The sequence below is a fragment of the Triplophysa rosa genome, linkage group LG10, assembly GCF_024868665.1.
Source record: "Triplophysa rosa linkage group LG10, Trosa_1v2, whole genome shotgun sequence".
Taxonomy (NCBI): Eukaryota; Metazoa; Chordata; class Actinopteri; order Cypriniformes; family Nemacheilidae; genus Triplophysa; species Triplophysa rosa.
Genome location: NC_079899.1, coordinates 3347058 through 3364939, shown reverse-complemented (window position 1 = coordinate 3364939; position 17882 = coordinate 3347058). Strand labels below are relative to the sequence as shown.

The following is a 17882-nucleotide window of genomic DNA, read 5'->3' as shown; positions in this document are numbered from 1 at the left end:
TGGCTCGTTCATTCAGTCACGGCTGGCGTGGTGAAGGAACCCAAGTGCAGGCAGGCATGAAGGGGTAACAAACTTTATTAGACAAATAACAAACAAAAAACCCACGAGGGGGTGTCAAAACGAGAACCAAACTGAAATACGAAACTTGAAATTAAATACTTCCCTCGATGGGGCAAAAGTAAACTAAACGAGGTACAACACAACGTCACAAAACAGGGAAAGGTAAACCAAATAAACAAAAAGGCAAGGAGATAACACGAAGCACAAAAACTTACAAAACTCAGGACGAGGACGAGGTGCATAACACTCGGGCCGTAACATTGAGCACAAGGAACAGGGTACACGAGATCAACCACATACAATGAACGAGCAACAAGACAATGAAACATAAGGGCATTAAATAGGGAACACAAACGAGGGATAACGAGCGAGGGCAGGTGGGAAACATTAGACACGGAAGGAGAGCAATACATGAGACGAGAGGGGCGGGGCCAATGACAGGACACGAGAAAACACATTAGTAAAAACAAACAACTCATGGTTTTCTCACATAAAACCTAAGGACTCAAATACTTCCCTCGATGGGGCAAAAGTAAACTAAACGAGGTACGACACAACGTCACAAAACAGGGAAAGGTAAACCAAATAAACAAAAAGGCAAGGAGATAACACGAAGCACAAAAACTTACAAAACTCAGGACGAGGACGAGGTGCATAACACTCGGGCCGTAACATTGAGCACAAGGAACAGGGTACACGAGATCAACCACATACAATGAACGAGCAACAAGACAATGAAACATAAGGGCATTAAATAGGGAACACAAACGAGGGATAACGAGCGAGGGCAGGTGGGAAACATTAGACACGGAAGGAGAGCAATACATGAGACGAGAGGGGCGGGGCCAATGACAGGACACGAGAAAACACATTAGTAAAAACAAACAACTCATGGTTTTCTCACATAAAACCTAAGGACTCTGCCCCGATCCCGCCACACGACTAGAATTTCATAAACAAGACGGTGGGACCGTGACATAAGGTTTTTGCCATCCATCTTATCCATCTATCTATGCATAACACATATCATGTTCTTTTTGACTTATGTAGTGGACTCTGATCAAGTAAACCCCCCTAAGGAAGACCGCCCAGCCCAATGGAAGCAACCTCGGCTGCAATCTCATCTCAGTCATTCTCTGTTAGTTTCTCTTTATCCACCGCTCACCCCCCACAGACAGCGCAGGCTGAAAAGAGTGTTGACATGCTGTTATTTGCGCCTACGTTCCTATTATTTTTGTTATTATACAGTTAAAGATATCCCGCAGCAAGCCTTTTCTTCTTCTTTCTTTGCTCAATTTTTCTTCCCTTGCCGAGGGTTCAATATTTAGAAATATCTCTTCTCTCATCCTCTTGTGTTCTGTCAGAGAGCAGGGTATATTCCAGGCCAACAAACGGCTCTTGTCAAAGGAGTTTTAATTGCCACAGACTTCCAACATTTTTCACCCAAACCATCAGAGGCACGGCAAGTGGTTCACACTCTATTTACCAAGAATCTGCTTCAAATGATGCATAATTCAGAATAATACATGTCAGGATGCTTCCCAGCTGGCCAGTATTCTCTCTGGAGCTGTTTTGCCTGCCTGATCTAGCTCTCCATGTCTTGTTACGTGGAGCTAACAATGTGAACTAAATTTAGCCTCTCCGTTACACCGCGCACAACACCGAAGAGGAGGAAAGAGTTAACATTACAAGGCAGAAATGTCACAAATGTCTCCTTTAGAGTTTCAGAAGAGATGTCAACAATGTCTCAAACTGAGCTCGGATTTGCCAAGTCTTCAATCAAAAGTCAATATTATTGAAGATCTCAATATGAGCTCAAACATTTCTCATCAAATTGACCCAAATCATGATTATTTTACCTCTACAATCTACATTCATTTTACACCTCCAGACTCTTCGTGAATTCCAACAATTACTGTCTCACTCGATTCTGCTTTTATTTCTCCTCTATATCATTTTAGGAGAAACGTCTGAGACTAAGTTGATCAAATCTCCCGAGTTATGAAAGAGCAGCATCTGAGGAATAACATTTTCCTCTGGGAAGAAACAAAAACCAGAGGCAACATTGGCTGGCAGCACTTTCTCCCTCCACCAAACACTGACACAATGCCAGTTCACCGCCTTTGTCTGTAATCCCGTCAGAGAGATGCTGTTCATTCATTAAGCTTTTCTTTGTGGTGTTGTTTTCCGTGGAAAACCCTTCCCTGCCTCTCCCATTAAAGATGCAATCTGTGTCGCTCTTTGTTTGTTTGTTCCTCTCTCTCGCTTTTGTCCAAGGGCGAAGCTGTTTGTAACACCCTGTAAGTGTGCCTCCTCATCAAAAGTGTGACGCCTCTGAACGCTGGCTCGCTGCCGGCCACACTGATATTCCCAGCACGTGCCCTTTTAGCTCGGATGGGTCGGGATCGCTCCGGCGCTTCACTCATCAGTTAGGAGTTCATTATCACATATGCACATCTGTCTTCCTTTTTATCTTCAGTTCGCTATTGTGCTGGCAAACGCCAATTAAGAAGCTGTTACTGAGAAAATCTAAAACCAGCGGATACCTCTGAGCTGGTGCCAGCTGGGGTAAACAGGGTGATATGAAAAGAGATTGCCATCAGCCCTGAGAGACTGCACATCCGTCTGAGCATTCACTGATACCCTCTTTGGGAGGGAACAAAACAACATGACTGCTAATGTTAGAGTAATAACGCTGATGGGCCTTTAGGAGATCCCTGAAGGTAAGGATGATTAGTACAGAAACTAATGCAGAATAATCCATTTGGCTCTTGTTCACGGCATTGAAACACATGCGGCGCTGTCCAGGGTCCTGAAGTGTACAAAGATGCCTTCTCATCACTGGTCTACACACACACACACAGGACTAAAAAATGTTCGCCAAAGCATTGCTTTGCGTTCCAAATACATGATAGGATGTCCCGCCTGTCAACCTTATGAATTTGCATAACTCCACACACCCTGCTCGCACATTTACAACAAGCTTATCATACCGCTATCAGTTCTAACAATGACAGTTAATAAGTTGTTTACATTCATTACTGTTATGTTGTACGCTTTGTATTGTAATGTTGTGGTGAGTGAGACATGAGGTCATTGACATGAGGAGGCGTGGCTTTGGAGAGAGCTCTGTAGGGAGGGCACCAGGGGGATCTTTCCCTCTTTTTATGCTTTCAAAGCTAGCTTGCTATTGCTAGCCGCTACAAAACTGCCTCCCCTGCATTTTTTGTATTGTAATATTCCAATTAAAAAAATTCTCATCTCATACTATATTCATAAGATATAATAATACGATAAAACATTTTGTTAAATTAAGATGACAATTTTTACTGTATTGTACTGTACTGTTAAAATTGTATTACACTAATGAGAATCTAATTATAATCACCACAGCTCCAAAAAAAAACGAATTTGGAATATTGTATTTGGAAATGTATAACTTCATTGTCATTCAAATGAAACCATTCAAAAGATGTCAATGGTTCCAAAATAATTCTTATTTTCCCAATAGAGAATATGACTTTTTTCTTTTCATTTTTGTGGTGAAACCTGACCTGTTCCTTAGATTTACTTTATTACTAAGCAAGCTGGAAATAAAGACAAAACAATAATCATATCTGAAAATTGATGTCTTTGAATAAAGACATCTCTTGCTCAGAGCCTCAGACCCGAACATCCACAGTTCAAGACAAAATGCAGGAGTAAAATGGATTAAAAACATACATAATAGCTCTGATCCAAAGCTTAATGGGATGTCACAATTTCTACAGCCTACACTTGAACACAATGCAAGCTAAAATAGACCTTGAAGGTTTTCTGGATTTTTTTACTGTCATTTAATTTGTATGCATAAGCATAAAAATATGCGGTACACACCAATATCACAATGTCATGTTGATGACATTTTAGTATATTTTTAATTCAAAAGAAATCTGTTTTTATAAGCGTGATGAAATGCATTCTGAGAATGTTCATACTGAATAATGTGGTATATAAAGCTGTTTGGAACAGCTTTGCTTCTGAAACAACAGATGGAGGCATTTCATGTGTTCTTTACTTAGACCCTGAGATGACAATGAAGGTTTAACCGGAAGCCAATAAGAAAGACAGAGAGAGAGAGAGAGAATAAGAGCGACAGAGCAAGAATGAGAGAGAGAGACTCTGAGCTGTCGGTTTGTATTTGTCTCAGACAGGAACACTCTGTGTGACAGGTGTTACCCAGCAGTCATGCAAGCAGAGCCCCACACCAGCCTCCGCCGTCTGACTGACTTCCAGAGCCGACCCACACCAGCAGCACTGGGGGCGGATCCACAGTAACCATCACCCTGTCACGCCAGACGCACTCAGCCGTGTAACGCATTAGTGCAGGAGAGAGAATACATGACATGCCTGCAGACTACAGCAGCCAAGATTCACGCCTGTGACCTGTACGCCTCATACTCAATACCACAATATTTACCAAGATACATATACAGAATATGCAATACACATTCTCCTATAACAGTAAACAGTGAAATATATAGTTTTATATCATTATTATTATTATAATTAAACGCCCACTCCTGCTACCTTAGCAACCCATAGCAAAAGCCCTGGCAACCATCCACAACACAAGCATCACTTCCATTTTAATTTGAAATGGTAAAAATCCACTCGTGTATACGATTACCCATCATGCCTCGCACAGATGCCGATTACCGATTAGCAAACATATGAACGTCTTCGGACTTAAAATTTTTGTCTCACACGCATTGACATTCAATCTGTATAACTGCATATAACTCAAGAACAACAGGCAGATGTGGAGAACTCACATCTTTAGAGGTCTTCAGCACTCCAACAGAGCGTCTGCCAGGCATGACAGAATCCAGCGCCCTTCACGCTCAAAACAAACCCCTCAGCCAGACAAACCAGTGAGCCGAAGTGCAAAAACATCACCAGCCGACAATGAGAACCGCATCTCACGTGTGTAGTCTTTCGACTAACGCTTGATGTTATATAATAAGGAAACTAATAAGAAATGGACATGGGCGAGTAAGAAAACACTTAACACAGCCATGATGCTTTTACAGATATATACATGATTCATCTACAGTAGCTGTATAGAAGACGCAGATGAGCGTTTATCAGGATGTGAAGCCAAATCCTCAACTAAGGCAAGCCTAAAAGGCAAGACGTCTTTGGCCATTACAATGCATTTGAATCTGATACTGCAGTAATGTGTAAGTCAGTATAGATTTTGCTATACTGTGTGTATCACGGTAGATCTATTGTTGTATTCTTGGTTAGGTTTACACATACGACAGATAAAATGTGTGTATTTATGTGACAATACAGAGCAAAACATGTTCCTGTCAATATGAAGAAGTCTTGTTTTGCATAATGTAAAGAAGATGCTGAGTAACATTGCATTGATCACAATTTGGTGTCAGAAATATCTGAGTTCTGTGTCTAGTGTTACAGTTCAGCGTGACATAATGCAAAGCTGAAACCAAATCAAGAGAAAAGACACAAATAGAAAAGATCCCTGAGGATAAGCAAGGCTAACTGAAGCTTTACAGACACCCCAAAATAAGATGAATGTTGGTGGAATGACTTACTGTAAACATAAACGACTTGTTGCAGAGTGTCACACCCTCCGAATGATGCCCTGTAGCCAGTCTCCTATAAAAAGCAACAAGCAACTTACTGTACAGTAGAGCTATTACCAGGGTTGCCAGATCGTCTCAACAAAACCAGCCCAAAGGCCGATCAAAACAAGCCCAATGATTCCGGCCCAAATACCAAGACTCAAAATATGCAACTCCCTGCCTAAAATACACATTATAGTCACTGTTTTGCAATTTCACAATTTCATCTTGACAATCACTAAATAATAGTTTTTTCCCGTGAGGTAAAGGTTGAAAGATTTTGTTCAATAGTGTAATATTGATCATAAACGGTGTAAGTTTTCTTTAAAAAAAGCATGTTGCCATGTTGTTCATTTGGCATGTAATGTAATGTAGGGCAACATGCTATTTTTTAAAGAAAACTTACGGCGTTTATCATCAATATTACACTATCAATTACACAATTACACACAATATTACAAAATCTTTCAACCTTTACCTCACGGGAAAAAAACAACAGATTAAAAGCAGCCCAATTCTGCAAATCAAATATTGTAAAATGAATAATTGTGATTATGGTGATTAACTGTCTGTTTTAGGGCTTTGACAATGATTGCAATTAAATTCATTTATTGAATGAAGCTCGTACAAAAAAAGACAATTTGTATGAATCATTTGTGTCCTTCATATTATTAAATAACCTATTAAATAAATATCACAAATTATTGTGACTATAAAATAACCTACAGTTGGGAAGGTGCTATACCAATCCATAGAGTTGGGTTACTTGTTGGGTTATCTTTAACCCAACATTATTTAGTGTGTACTCATTGCATTACATCTAAAACAAACGATAATATTCGTTTTAGCCGTGTCATATGACCTTTTTAAAAATGTAAGTACATTATTCAATTAATCTTTAATCATCTTTCAGAAAAGTGAAAGTTCTGTAAATAACAGCAACAACATGAGATATGATAATGATGTCGACCGCCTCTAGATGCACTCGATCAATTAATCAAACTGATCAAAAACATAAAAACCTGATCCGACTCAAATTATATCATAAAAGTAAGTGAGAGGAGAGCTGTGATAGTCATGTGTGTTAACATGTACAGTGATGACTTCACAGGTTCCAAAGGGGAACACAGAGAACATCACGTGACTACACAGAGGTGCTCTCGAGGGAAAATGCGGCATAGACCGACAGTCTGGGTTACCAAAGCCGCTGTGCCCCTCACTCATCTGGATGCTGTGCTCATATAAAAGCCATTGATCCTCCAGCTCTGGACCAACAGGGGAGCGCGTATTACTGCTGGACTAAAGATGCTATATCCCGAGGACAGATAAATGAGCAAATCGCAATAAAAGGCATTTAAAAATCCTTCATGTCAAGTCTGAAAACAATGATTCGCCTGTTCTCAGATTTCTCGGTGGTCAATAGAGTTATCCCTCTGTTATGCAAGATGGAAATGAGCATACGGCACTTTTCTTACTGAGCTATTGAAAAACTCCATACATACAGCAAGTGTTGGGCATGCAGTGCTTTATAAAACAGGTTAAAGAAAGAAGAGGGCAGCACCTTCCTTCAAACACGTAAATAATGTTTCTATTTAAAGTAAGAATCACATTCCCCACAAATGATATGATCGTACAGAAACAGAAGCTAGGTTACAGAACAAAGGATCTCGATTTAAACCGTTGACTGATTCTGGATGTTGTTTGTTCATATAATCCGGCATGAACAATAAGCAGAGCTGCTGTCTGTTAAAGGACACAAACGCATGGCTGAGGCAGCTCGTAGAAGTAGGGCAATTCCAGTATGCACCTGGGGTTTCATCCGCCTCTTCCCAAAACCGCTGACAAAGGCGCCCCTGGGTCCCACTTTCATCTCTCTCTGTCTTTGGGTTCTCACCAGGTCTTTCTCTGCGCTGTACACTGGACTTTGCTACAGTAGTTTGTGCATACAGAGGAATTTGAGTTTCATAGTGTCAAATGGAATAGCTAGGATTTTTACAGGTTGTCCCATGATGGATAGTTCAGCCAAAATATAACATTTTCATCATTTACTTATAATGTCATTGCAAACCTGTGTGACTTTCTTTCGACGGCAGAACACAAAATACGATTTTGAAGGATGTTGGTAACCAAACAACATTGAACCCCATTGACTTCCATTGCAAGAGGTTATGAACCACATGAGGGTGAAAACATGGTTTTTTGGCGATTGATACCTTGGCTCAACCAATGGCATGAGTTTTGGGGCAGGACTATTTGTTTTGTAGACGGGCGATTGTTCAGAACATGTTTAAAAACAAACTTTTGCAATTTCATTGGATCCTATTTTCTGAAATGTTCTGGTTTTGAAAGCCTTCACATTTGAGTCCTCAGACTTGATGATTACGGTTAGCCTTGGAACAGCCGATTCAGTCAAATGGGTCGATTTTACGAATGTCAAAATGAGCTATCAAAGCGTTCTAAAAGCCAAAAGGTGCAGAAGTACGAGAAATCAATAGCTATAAGTAATCGCACTTGTGGCTAGATGAGTAATTTCAACGCAATAAATAAAAGTTTTGGCACAATGAAAAGAGATGCAATCAACAATAAGTGAGCAAGAGAGTTGGCTGACAGATCTCAACAGTGGAGCGTTTTCATGGTCCTAAATAGCAAAAAATTGTATTACGGTTTTTCTCAGCTCTGACAGCCGCACTTTAATGTTATCGATCTGAAATGGATTTGTTTGGAGGCTTCACATTTTTTAACAAAGCTCAATATTCTCAAAAACTAAAAAGTCCAATAACAGTTTCTCATCAAGTGAGAGCCTCTGATCTGCTCAGGACATTTAGGGTCTTTGATTACTATAATTGTGTGTGATGGGCTTGAAATAATGTATTGAATATGGTTAGGGTTATACTTACTGATGTTAAAACACGTTTTTATATAACAATGTTTTTATTGGAGTGCATAGTTTTGTATAACTAAATGAGAATGACCCAGTTGATTTCCAATAACTTGTAATCATCCTTTTTGTCCTATCATCTCCTTTTAATAGTCAAATTGTAGAAAAATGAGGTACACAAGATCCACTCGGCAGCAACTATACCCACTGCACTCCTATATTCAGCTCTTACACTTTCATTCCCAGTGGTATCACTTGTCATAATGAATTATCCCTTAGATGCAGTAATATTTGCCCAATAGTCGTGCAACTAGAAGACATCACAGTGATCAAAAGCGACAAATCTGATTTAAAGAGCAGCTGTAATAAGAGTCGTGCACCCTCACCAATACGCTTGATGAATTATGGATGGCTGTTTTGTAATCATTTTCCAATATCGCTCCTCTTTTCTGAGGCCTGTGTGGGGAGGATGAATTTCGTTTTTGTAACCTTTCCTCATTCTTCGCAGACATGCACAGCAAAAGTCTTTAGGATTCAAATGTGAGTTTAAAACAACATAAGAAACTCTTAGGGGCGGTTTCCCGGACAGGGTTTAAGCCTAGTCCCATACTTACTGAAATGTTTGAGGTGTCTTACCCTTAATCGAAAACAACTTGCACTGACATATCTTAAATATATCAGTGTGATTGTTTTGTCTTAAGATGCCCACCAGTAATATTTTTTTGTAACATATGTTTTTAAAAACAATTTAAATATTCTAATATAACCAAGGCCTAGTCCTGGTTTAAAATAATCCCTGTCCGAGAAACCTCACTTTAAAGTCCCCGTGAACCGGAAGTGGTGATGGTTTTTACTTCCGTATTCTGTGACGCATTTCCAAGTGAAATGGAATTTCGAATGAGAAAATAAGTGGCTTTTTTTCACTGCGATTTCATTGGATGCATAAAAACAGCCGTTGCATTTTGAAATGGAACTGGGAGCAGACTGACAGTTGAAGGGGAGGAGTTAACGGATGCTCCGCCCAGGCCATCTAATTTATGTCATTTGAGATGGATAGTCACTAGAGAGCGGAAGTGCATTTTCAGATTTTACTGTAATGTAACTGAAGATTATGAGGGCACATTAATTTGACTTTAAAAAGTAAATGACCCACATTGCTAAGCTATTTACAATTTCCATGAAAAAATAGGAATTGTAATTTTTTATTTCACTGGGACTTTTCATTAGCAGTTGGAAAGAGTTTCCTAACTGTAATTTTTCAAAGTTTTCTACTTTTAGCTGGAGGACATTGACAAATGGATGGATGGATATATGGATGGGTGGATAGATGAATGAATGGATGAATGGATGGATAAACAGATTGATGGGTAAAAGGATGGATGGTTGAATGTGTAAATGGATGAACAGATGAATCAAATAACAAATGAATGTCAACAGATGGATGAACAGATGAATGGATAAATGGATGGATGGATGCATAAATGAATGAATTACATAATTAATTACAGTAATTAATGGATGAGCATATGGACAGGTCACTGGATGGAAGGATGAACAGATGGATGGATGAACATATAGATGGATGGATGGATGGATGGATGGGTCAATGGATGGATGAATGAACAGTTGGATGGATTAACAGATGAATGGATGGATGGATGGATGGATGGATGGATGGATGGATGGATGGATGGATGGATGGATGGATGAATGAACAGATGGGTAGATTGACATGTCTTGACCATTAACATTCTACAATTTATCCAATGAGTTGTCATGAATTGTGTGGAAGAATGCTACAGTATTCCAAATATAGCCACAAAATTGCAGGTGCCATGACAACGCAGCCAAAATCGTTGACATAAATCTCACAATAAAACATCTCACTCTCCTACAAAAACAGATCATCAGTCACCAGCCCATGCAACCGTGAGCTCACTCTGAGTGAGGGAAAGAATCAAATCTAGATGCATATCGTCTCATAAGCAGTGCACCACTGAGCCCGCTCAAAAGAAGCTTGAGCGCTCAAAGAAACGCTGCGCTAATCCCCTTTCCTAGTGAACTAGACGCCGAGCGGGGATGACTAACCCGCCGTGGCTCTACGCCTCACTCTAACCGTTGCTCTATCACATGCCCGCAGAGCACATAACTCATGCAAATCCCCATGTTTCTGACACCCCGTGACTGTCACGGCCCTGACGCTCGGCGCAGGTGAGCCGGCCCTGCCGGATGAATGTCTGCGGGTGCGTGTTGTGGCAGTAGGTGAGCGCTGGTATTAATCTTCCGTCTTCATACTCCACACTCTCAATTACAGCCCTGCACCAAAGTCAAGATTGATTTTTAATTGGCCTTGCTGCTCACGTATAGATCATGTTTTGATGTGGATCATGATGGTGAAGGCGTCCGGTGCTCTCGAACAGAACGTAAAACGTCATGTGCAGTTGACTTGATGTCAGCTACTAATGTGGCCTTCACGCCTCATGAACATCGGCCATCAGTCAGTCACGGCCGTAAATATTGACACAGTTTTATTCAGTGAGTGTGAGTATTCCGCGTTGTTTGTATATTTGACCGGCTTGAATATTTGAGATTTGATTCAACAGAAGCTAAACATAAACTTCCAGTGCAATAACTGTATTTATTAGTGTAGATCATTTTTAAAGCTTTTAATCTGTCTCATGTCCAATAGCCTTGATGACGACAGTATATGAAAAATCAACAAATCTGAATAAAATATTGATGACTCATCGTATCTGCAGTGGTCTGTATCATTTTTTGTCCGAAAAAAATATATTTTCAACGAGAAAGCCACTTGGCAGCAAGAAGAAAATGGTCTGCAAGGCTGTGACATGAACTAACACAAGCTCATCACTGTCCTCTCCAATCTCCTTGTTTCAACGGGAAAAATGCCAACGCAAGAATGAAATGTATTTCTCAATGCATTTAAGTCCCCATGAAATCAGAATTCAAGCTTTTTTTCTTTTAGTATGAATATGTTAGCCTTAAGCATATAAACCAGTGTGCTCCAAAACACTGATGATATACTGTACAAGATATATGCATAGGGCTGTTGCGGTGAAGGAATTTCCCATGCGGTGATTTTGTGTGGCTCATTAGCGCGGTGTGCGATATTACCGCATTCATCCTGATTTTAATGCCACATAAATAAGCTATGTTGTTGGGCTGTTATTGTGTAGCATGTTGGTGTTTTACTAACAAAGACGACTGTTTTAAAACCAATTGGTAAATGCGGAACAAACAACTTTTTACCTTTATAAAAGAAAAGACTCAAAACCAACCAGATTAGGATAAATATAAATTGTCAAATGAAAATATATAAAAGCAAATAGTTTAGGCTTGTTGGGTGCAAATTTACGGATATTAGAAACTTTTGTTGTTGTTGTGCATCTGGTCTCGTATGGACACGGCTAAATGAATGCATTACAAATGGCACTGGATATTACGGCATATATTTTCAATGCTATATTAGACCAAATCTGTTACTCGAGTGTCACCATCTCGCAAGCTTAATTAGGCTATAGACTGTTTCATAGGACGCGCGCGCGCCTGACCCCCAGTTAACTTCAGGTTGTTGTTTGGCTAGTGTCTAATAATATAACAATTTATATTTTATTTAATTTATGTTAATATTTATTTGTATTATTATTTTATTGTATAATAATTGTATTAAATAAACGATTTGTTGAATTTTGTTCTATGTTCATTTTATTAAAACAATGTGTTCAGCGGGTCCTGTAGTTCGGTCGCATTTAAAGAAACTGTATGGTACACTGACATCTAGCGGTTGAGCTTGGTATCGCAGTCTAAATTCAAAATATTGGAGAGACAAGTTTAGCCAAGTAAAGCCTCTTTTGATTGTTATCAGAAATAATCTACAGGCACTCTATTGTTTGTGAATGTGTACCGGAAGTTAAGTTGGGGTCACAAAGTGCGCATGCGCAGTACCGTTTGTATATGTCGTTAAAATGAAACCGTCTATAACCAGAAAAATCTCCTGACAGAAAGTATCTCCTGTGTTTTAGTCGAAAATATGCAATGTGAGTTCGTAAAAAATGACAGAACAAAAGGAATTCAAGCTCACGCAGAGCGAACGAAAAACCTCTTAATAAAACAGACTGCACATAGCCTAATAATATAAAGGACTATACATAAACATTAGAGTCAGTATATGATTATCAGGTTTATATTGTTTCACAAACACGCATCTGTCAATGTTCGGGTGAAAGCAGCCAAAGCCTGTGGCTGCAGATCTCACTTGCTTCTCCGCATGTGTTACGCACGTGCTGCAGGTATACACAGACAAAGACACGTTTAAAAAGTTTATTGACTTTATTCAAGCGCTTTGTGTTTTGCATTTATCATTTTGGTCATTTCCAAGTTAAAACTGCATTTAGGAGCAGACGATGCCATTCTCTTAGCTCCATTTCAGTTTGTGTGATCAGGACACGTATGTTTGATTTAGCTAAACACGAATAGTATTTTTTGGTTTTCAAATCATTTATGAATATAAATTACTCTCTTAAGTCTTATTTTTATAGCTCATTTATTTAACATTTAATATCCATGCATTAAGTTCAAAACAAAGAAGACATAAAGGAATAAATGTGAACATTGCGGTTGTTGCGGTTGCTTGTCATCTGCTGTGGTTGGCTTTTCAGAAGCGCGGTATTACAGGATTGCGGTTACCGCGACTATTGTCCGCCAATACAGTTCAATGATTTTTATGACATCATTCTGCACTTTAGCTTCTCATCAGATTCCACACTGTGAGTTAAACAATATGTCCTGTCCTAACTTCCTGTTTCAGTGGAAATTACGTCAACACATCAAACAAATCTGAGCACTTCAGTGGGTCTGTAAATTTATTATTACGATAATTGTGGCAATTATATCTACAATATATAGTATATTTTATAGATTTTCTTGTGCATTTATTGTTTACACTTTTATGTGAACCAATAATAATAATAATAGGACAATCAATAAACTCATTTTTTTTAAATAAAAAGCATCAAGGTCTAAATGGGACAAAGAAAAAAGCAGCCTAAAGGCAGTTGATACAGTTTATGCGCTATATTCTTCTGGTCTTCTACGATAGATTTATGTGAGTTGAACATATTGAACTTAGACTCATTTAGCTGAGATAAATGTCTTGCTAATTTGCCATTTCTTCATTACAATGTGTTTGTGATGGTGGAGGTTTGTTTGCGAGTCATTGTTTGAGCCGGAGATCTCAGTATGTGGGGTCTTTGGGGGTCTGGAGTGCTGTCAGAGGTGGGAAGGGTTTCCTGGAGCTCGACTCACAGTAATGAGGAAGTGAGTGAATGCAGTCTGTGTCCAGAATTCAATCAGACTACCCTGATACGCTCAAAACAACCTTTCCTATCTTTAACACACAGGCATACCCCAAAATACAACACGCTTTACATGAATTACATACATTAGTCAAACCAACAGTAACACCAACACCAACAGTGTTCTGCTTTCTTATTTACTGCAAACATTAATTATCACTTTGACTCAAAATATAGAGGTAAGATTTCAATAGAAACAGAGAGATGGTATGGCTGTGGGTGTTTTTAAATATAAACCCTTATAGAACGTCTCAAAACAAAAGCTATAACATTGTCAATGACTGTAACAACAAAACAAACAACCTGAGAGTAATGTTAACTCCTGCAGTTGCATCAATAATATAATATGATATAATTATTATAATATTAGATTATATTATAATATTAATAATATATACCCTACATACAATTATTTTTACAGTTAATAATCATTATGTATTACAGAAAATGTGCAAGAATTTACATTTAGCTTTATTTTTTCAGTAGATGATTTTATCTAAAAATACTTACAAATAAGTGAGCTTGATTATAATAATATGTTTTCTTTCTATTCATAATTTCTTGTTTTCTATTATTTCTGTGCTGATATTTTCTCGTGTCTCTTCTGTTTGTTCTTTAATGTATGTTTAATGTAAAGCTGCTTTTCAACTATACTATAATTTATTTATTTTACATACAAAAGGATATATTAACATGAACCTTTCTCATAGTCATAGAGTTTGCATGTATGTGTGTGTGGGGGGGGTCTACAGAGGTGATATAGATCATTAGGACACTGCAAAGTGCACTTTGTATCAATTCTGCATTACAATACACAGCCATGAACACTCGCAATTGAGTTACAGACATCAGAGTAACATCCGACTCTCAAGAAGTAGATGTCTGAAGGTAAACAGTGCAACTGTTTCGTATTTCGATGCTAATTTTACAGTAAGAATTGCGGCTATTCAAAATATACCCCTACTGTCATATTCATATAAAATAATCCGAGTAGATAAATACTGTATTGTGAAGGCATGTGTTCCTCCCTGAGCATTTGTCTTGAGTAAAACTTTCTCAGACGTCTCTCACAACAAACAATATTTTGAATATTCTAGTTTTGGTACAGTAAGTCAAACAAAGACGCACATTGATGGTAAGACTATGATTTCACACAGCAAACCAAACCCACAGAATCTTCTAGAGACAAAGCAGCACAGCTCGTGACCTGAGAGACAAGTTTACCCCTCACAACATACACGTTCTCACAGCATCTGTGAGGTTTAGACATCAAACACAAAGTCCTGCCACTTACTGTACTACAATAATGCTGTAATAATCCCATCAAAGTACTACCGTGGGTTCAATGAAAAACATGTACAGGAATGTCTATTTCATATAGGCTATTTCTGAGACAACAAACTCTGTTTTCCCATTCATGCTTTCTATTAACGGCATTCTGTAAAGTAATCGAAAGAAATCTAAGTATTACTTGACAACACTAAAGCGACATTCCTACATTATCTCACACCGACAAAAAAAGAGAGTCAAAATACAAAGGGTTCCCTCAGCATACACCCGCACTTTTACAACATACTTTAAAAGAACCACTCTCGAGTCAAGACAGAAAAAAGCAACCCAGAAATAAATAAAACACGGGTGACCCACCAGTCTCACAACTTTTTTCTGTCTCCTGGTTGTATTTTCCTCGTTCCCTCGCACTTTATCTCTCTTCCTCACTCACGCTGGCAAGTTCCTCTGGTCTCGTGTATGCCAATCATTCTTCGCGGGTTAAAGGAAGACGGCGCGCGGGAAGGACGGAGAGAAACGCACAGAGAGCCAGAGAAGGAGATAATGGTTGAAGGCAGCGACCAATGGGCCTGGAGCTGAGAAAGAGAGCGAGCGAGCGAGAGAGAGAGATGAAAAAAGGAAGGCATGAGATGGGGGAGCACCAATGAGGCGGAGCAAAGGGATGTTAGGATGCGGACGCCGTGGATGAAAAAACTAGCGGTTTCTTACCCTCAGCGTGACGCTCACATCTTCAGCTCCTCGCGCAGACCTCCACCCAGACACGCAGGGAAACAATAAAGCAGAGGCACAGCGTTGAGCATTAGGACGCGTGAGCGTGTGTGTGCGTGAGCGTGTGTGTGCGCGTGAAGGAGCTTGGAGGCTGGGCTATCGAGGGCTTGAGGAGGTAGGATGCTGTGGTGCTTTTGGCTTCTCAGTATTCTGGAGTTGGTTTGTTCTCTCTCTCTCTCTCTCTCTCTCTCTCTCTCTCTCTCTTATTCACACTGCCTCTTTTGAGACAAGCTGTGTGTGTTTATGTGTTTGTGAGGTGTGTGCTGTATTTCACCCAGTATTAGGGAATCACAAACATACATACATCACATCCCCAGAGGAGGGCAGGGACTTGGTCGGAGGCCGGTACAGTGCAGTCTGTCTCAGCTTACCCGTCTCATTAATGTGGTCCCTCCGCCACGGCCCTGAGCTCTGGCACAGCACCAGACCCGTGGAGTGGCGAGATAACTGGCTTAAGTCGCAGCCAATTCACACGGCCAGCCAACGTCCCCCCACTAGAGCGGATATAACCCTCTCCTCCCAGACAAAAGCAATGGTGTCCCTCTGCACACACACATTCACTCGGTGTTATGTGATGTGATATGTTGCTGTTTTATTTTTAGGGTGGCAGTTCTGGGTTTTGTACATGGCACATAGATAATGCAAAAAAAGATGCTGGTGATTTGCATATATTCTTTCAAATGGTCATTTTTTTGCTCTCCATTTAGTGCATGAACACCCATTTTTAACCAACCATACGTTTGTGAGAGACAACGATTAATATTTGGATTATTTAGCAACCCATGGCTGCGTCCCAGTTCGCCTGCTTATACTATGCCCTAAAAGTGTCGTTTTTGTTATCGAAAAGTATCTCAGTTGTAGTGCATACATGCATGCTTTGGGACATACTAATGCAAAACAGAGAAGTGGCCATTGGCAACATTGTGATCACTGCCAGTTACACACATCAAATGCAGCTATTTGCATTTAAGCATTTATTCATTCTTGATTTCTCATGTAACGTTTACTGTGTACTTTTACTGTGTTTGTTTATTACACTAATCCAGTGACGCACCGCTTATTTATATTAATACAGTGTAACGTTTCTAAACTCCGCCCTCTTGCAGTGAGTTGTGATTAATATTAGCCTTTTGAGTGTTCGTGGTAGACCATCCGGGCACTTTGTGAATACTCGTTTCAACATACTATGATTTGGTAATTTGGTTACATACTAATTCTAATTTTAAATACTATTTAGGACGGATGGCATGCAAATTGAGACGCAGGGAATGTATGCATAGCAACACACGGTACAGATCAGTGCTGTAAGTTCAAATATGGTGGCAACTTTGAATCTTATTGGTTCTCATGTGTCTTGTAACTAGTTCACAAATTTATTGGAGATGCAAGGATCACTGAGCCTCACCGACATGCCGCCATAATTAAACTTACAGTGCTGATCTGTATGTTGCCATGGATACACGGCACATTGAACATGAATGATGGCTTTTTGGAGCTTTAGCATTTTGAGCCCGCTATGCAGAATTTTTATTTAAAATCATTTCTTTGTGATCTGAAGAAAGGAAGTCATACAGCTGAGATGACAAGAAGGTGAGTAAACTAGTAAACAATGAGTTGGCAAATAAACTGCTGGTTGTTTCAATCTACAATACGGTTGAGTCAAACATGGGCAAACCCAACAGTTGAGTTAAATAAATTAGGAAAATTCTAGGTTAATTTAACCCATTAGTTCGGTTTGTCCAACACATAAAACAACCAATGCATTTTTCAATCGTTGTATTTCATTATTTTCAGAATAATTTCATTGTCATATCAGTTGTCTTGGTGGAATGGCCAATTGATGGAGTGGACAGCTCCTGGTGCTGAAAGCTAAAATGTCTC

General features: G+C 39.4%; 1 protein-coding gene across 6 annotated transcripts in view; it reads right to left on the bottom strand.

Moving 5' to 3' along the window:
• myt1lb (myelin transcription factor 1-like, b) overlaps positions 1-16187 on the bottom strand; it is a 93741-nt gene extending 77554 nt beyond the window's left edge. For 2 of the 6 annotated variants that reach the window (XM_057343825.1, XM_057343830.1), the window contains exon 1: positions 15942-16186. The gene's annotated coding sequence lies outside the window, so the exon portion shown is untranslated. Of the gene's footprint in view, positions 1-5660; positions 5725-15590; positions 15809-15941 lie in introns of all 6 variants that reach the window. The other 4 variants (XM_057343827.1, XM_057343826.1, XM_057343828.1 and 1 more) reach the window with 4 other exon arrangements.
• Positions 16188-17882: the final 1695 nt, after the last annotated feature.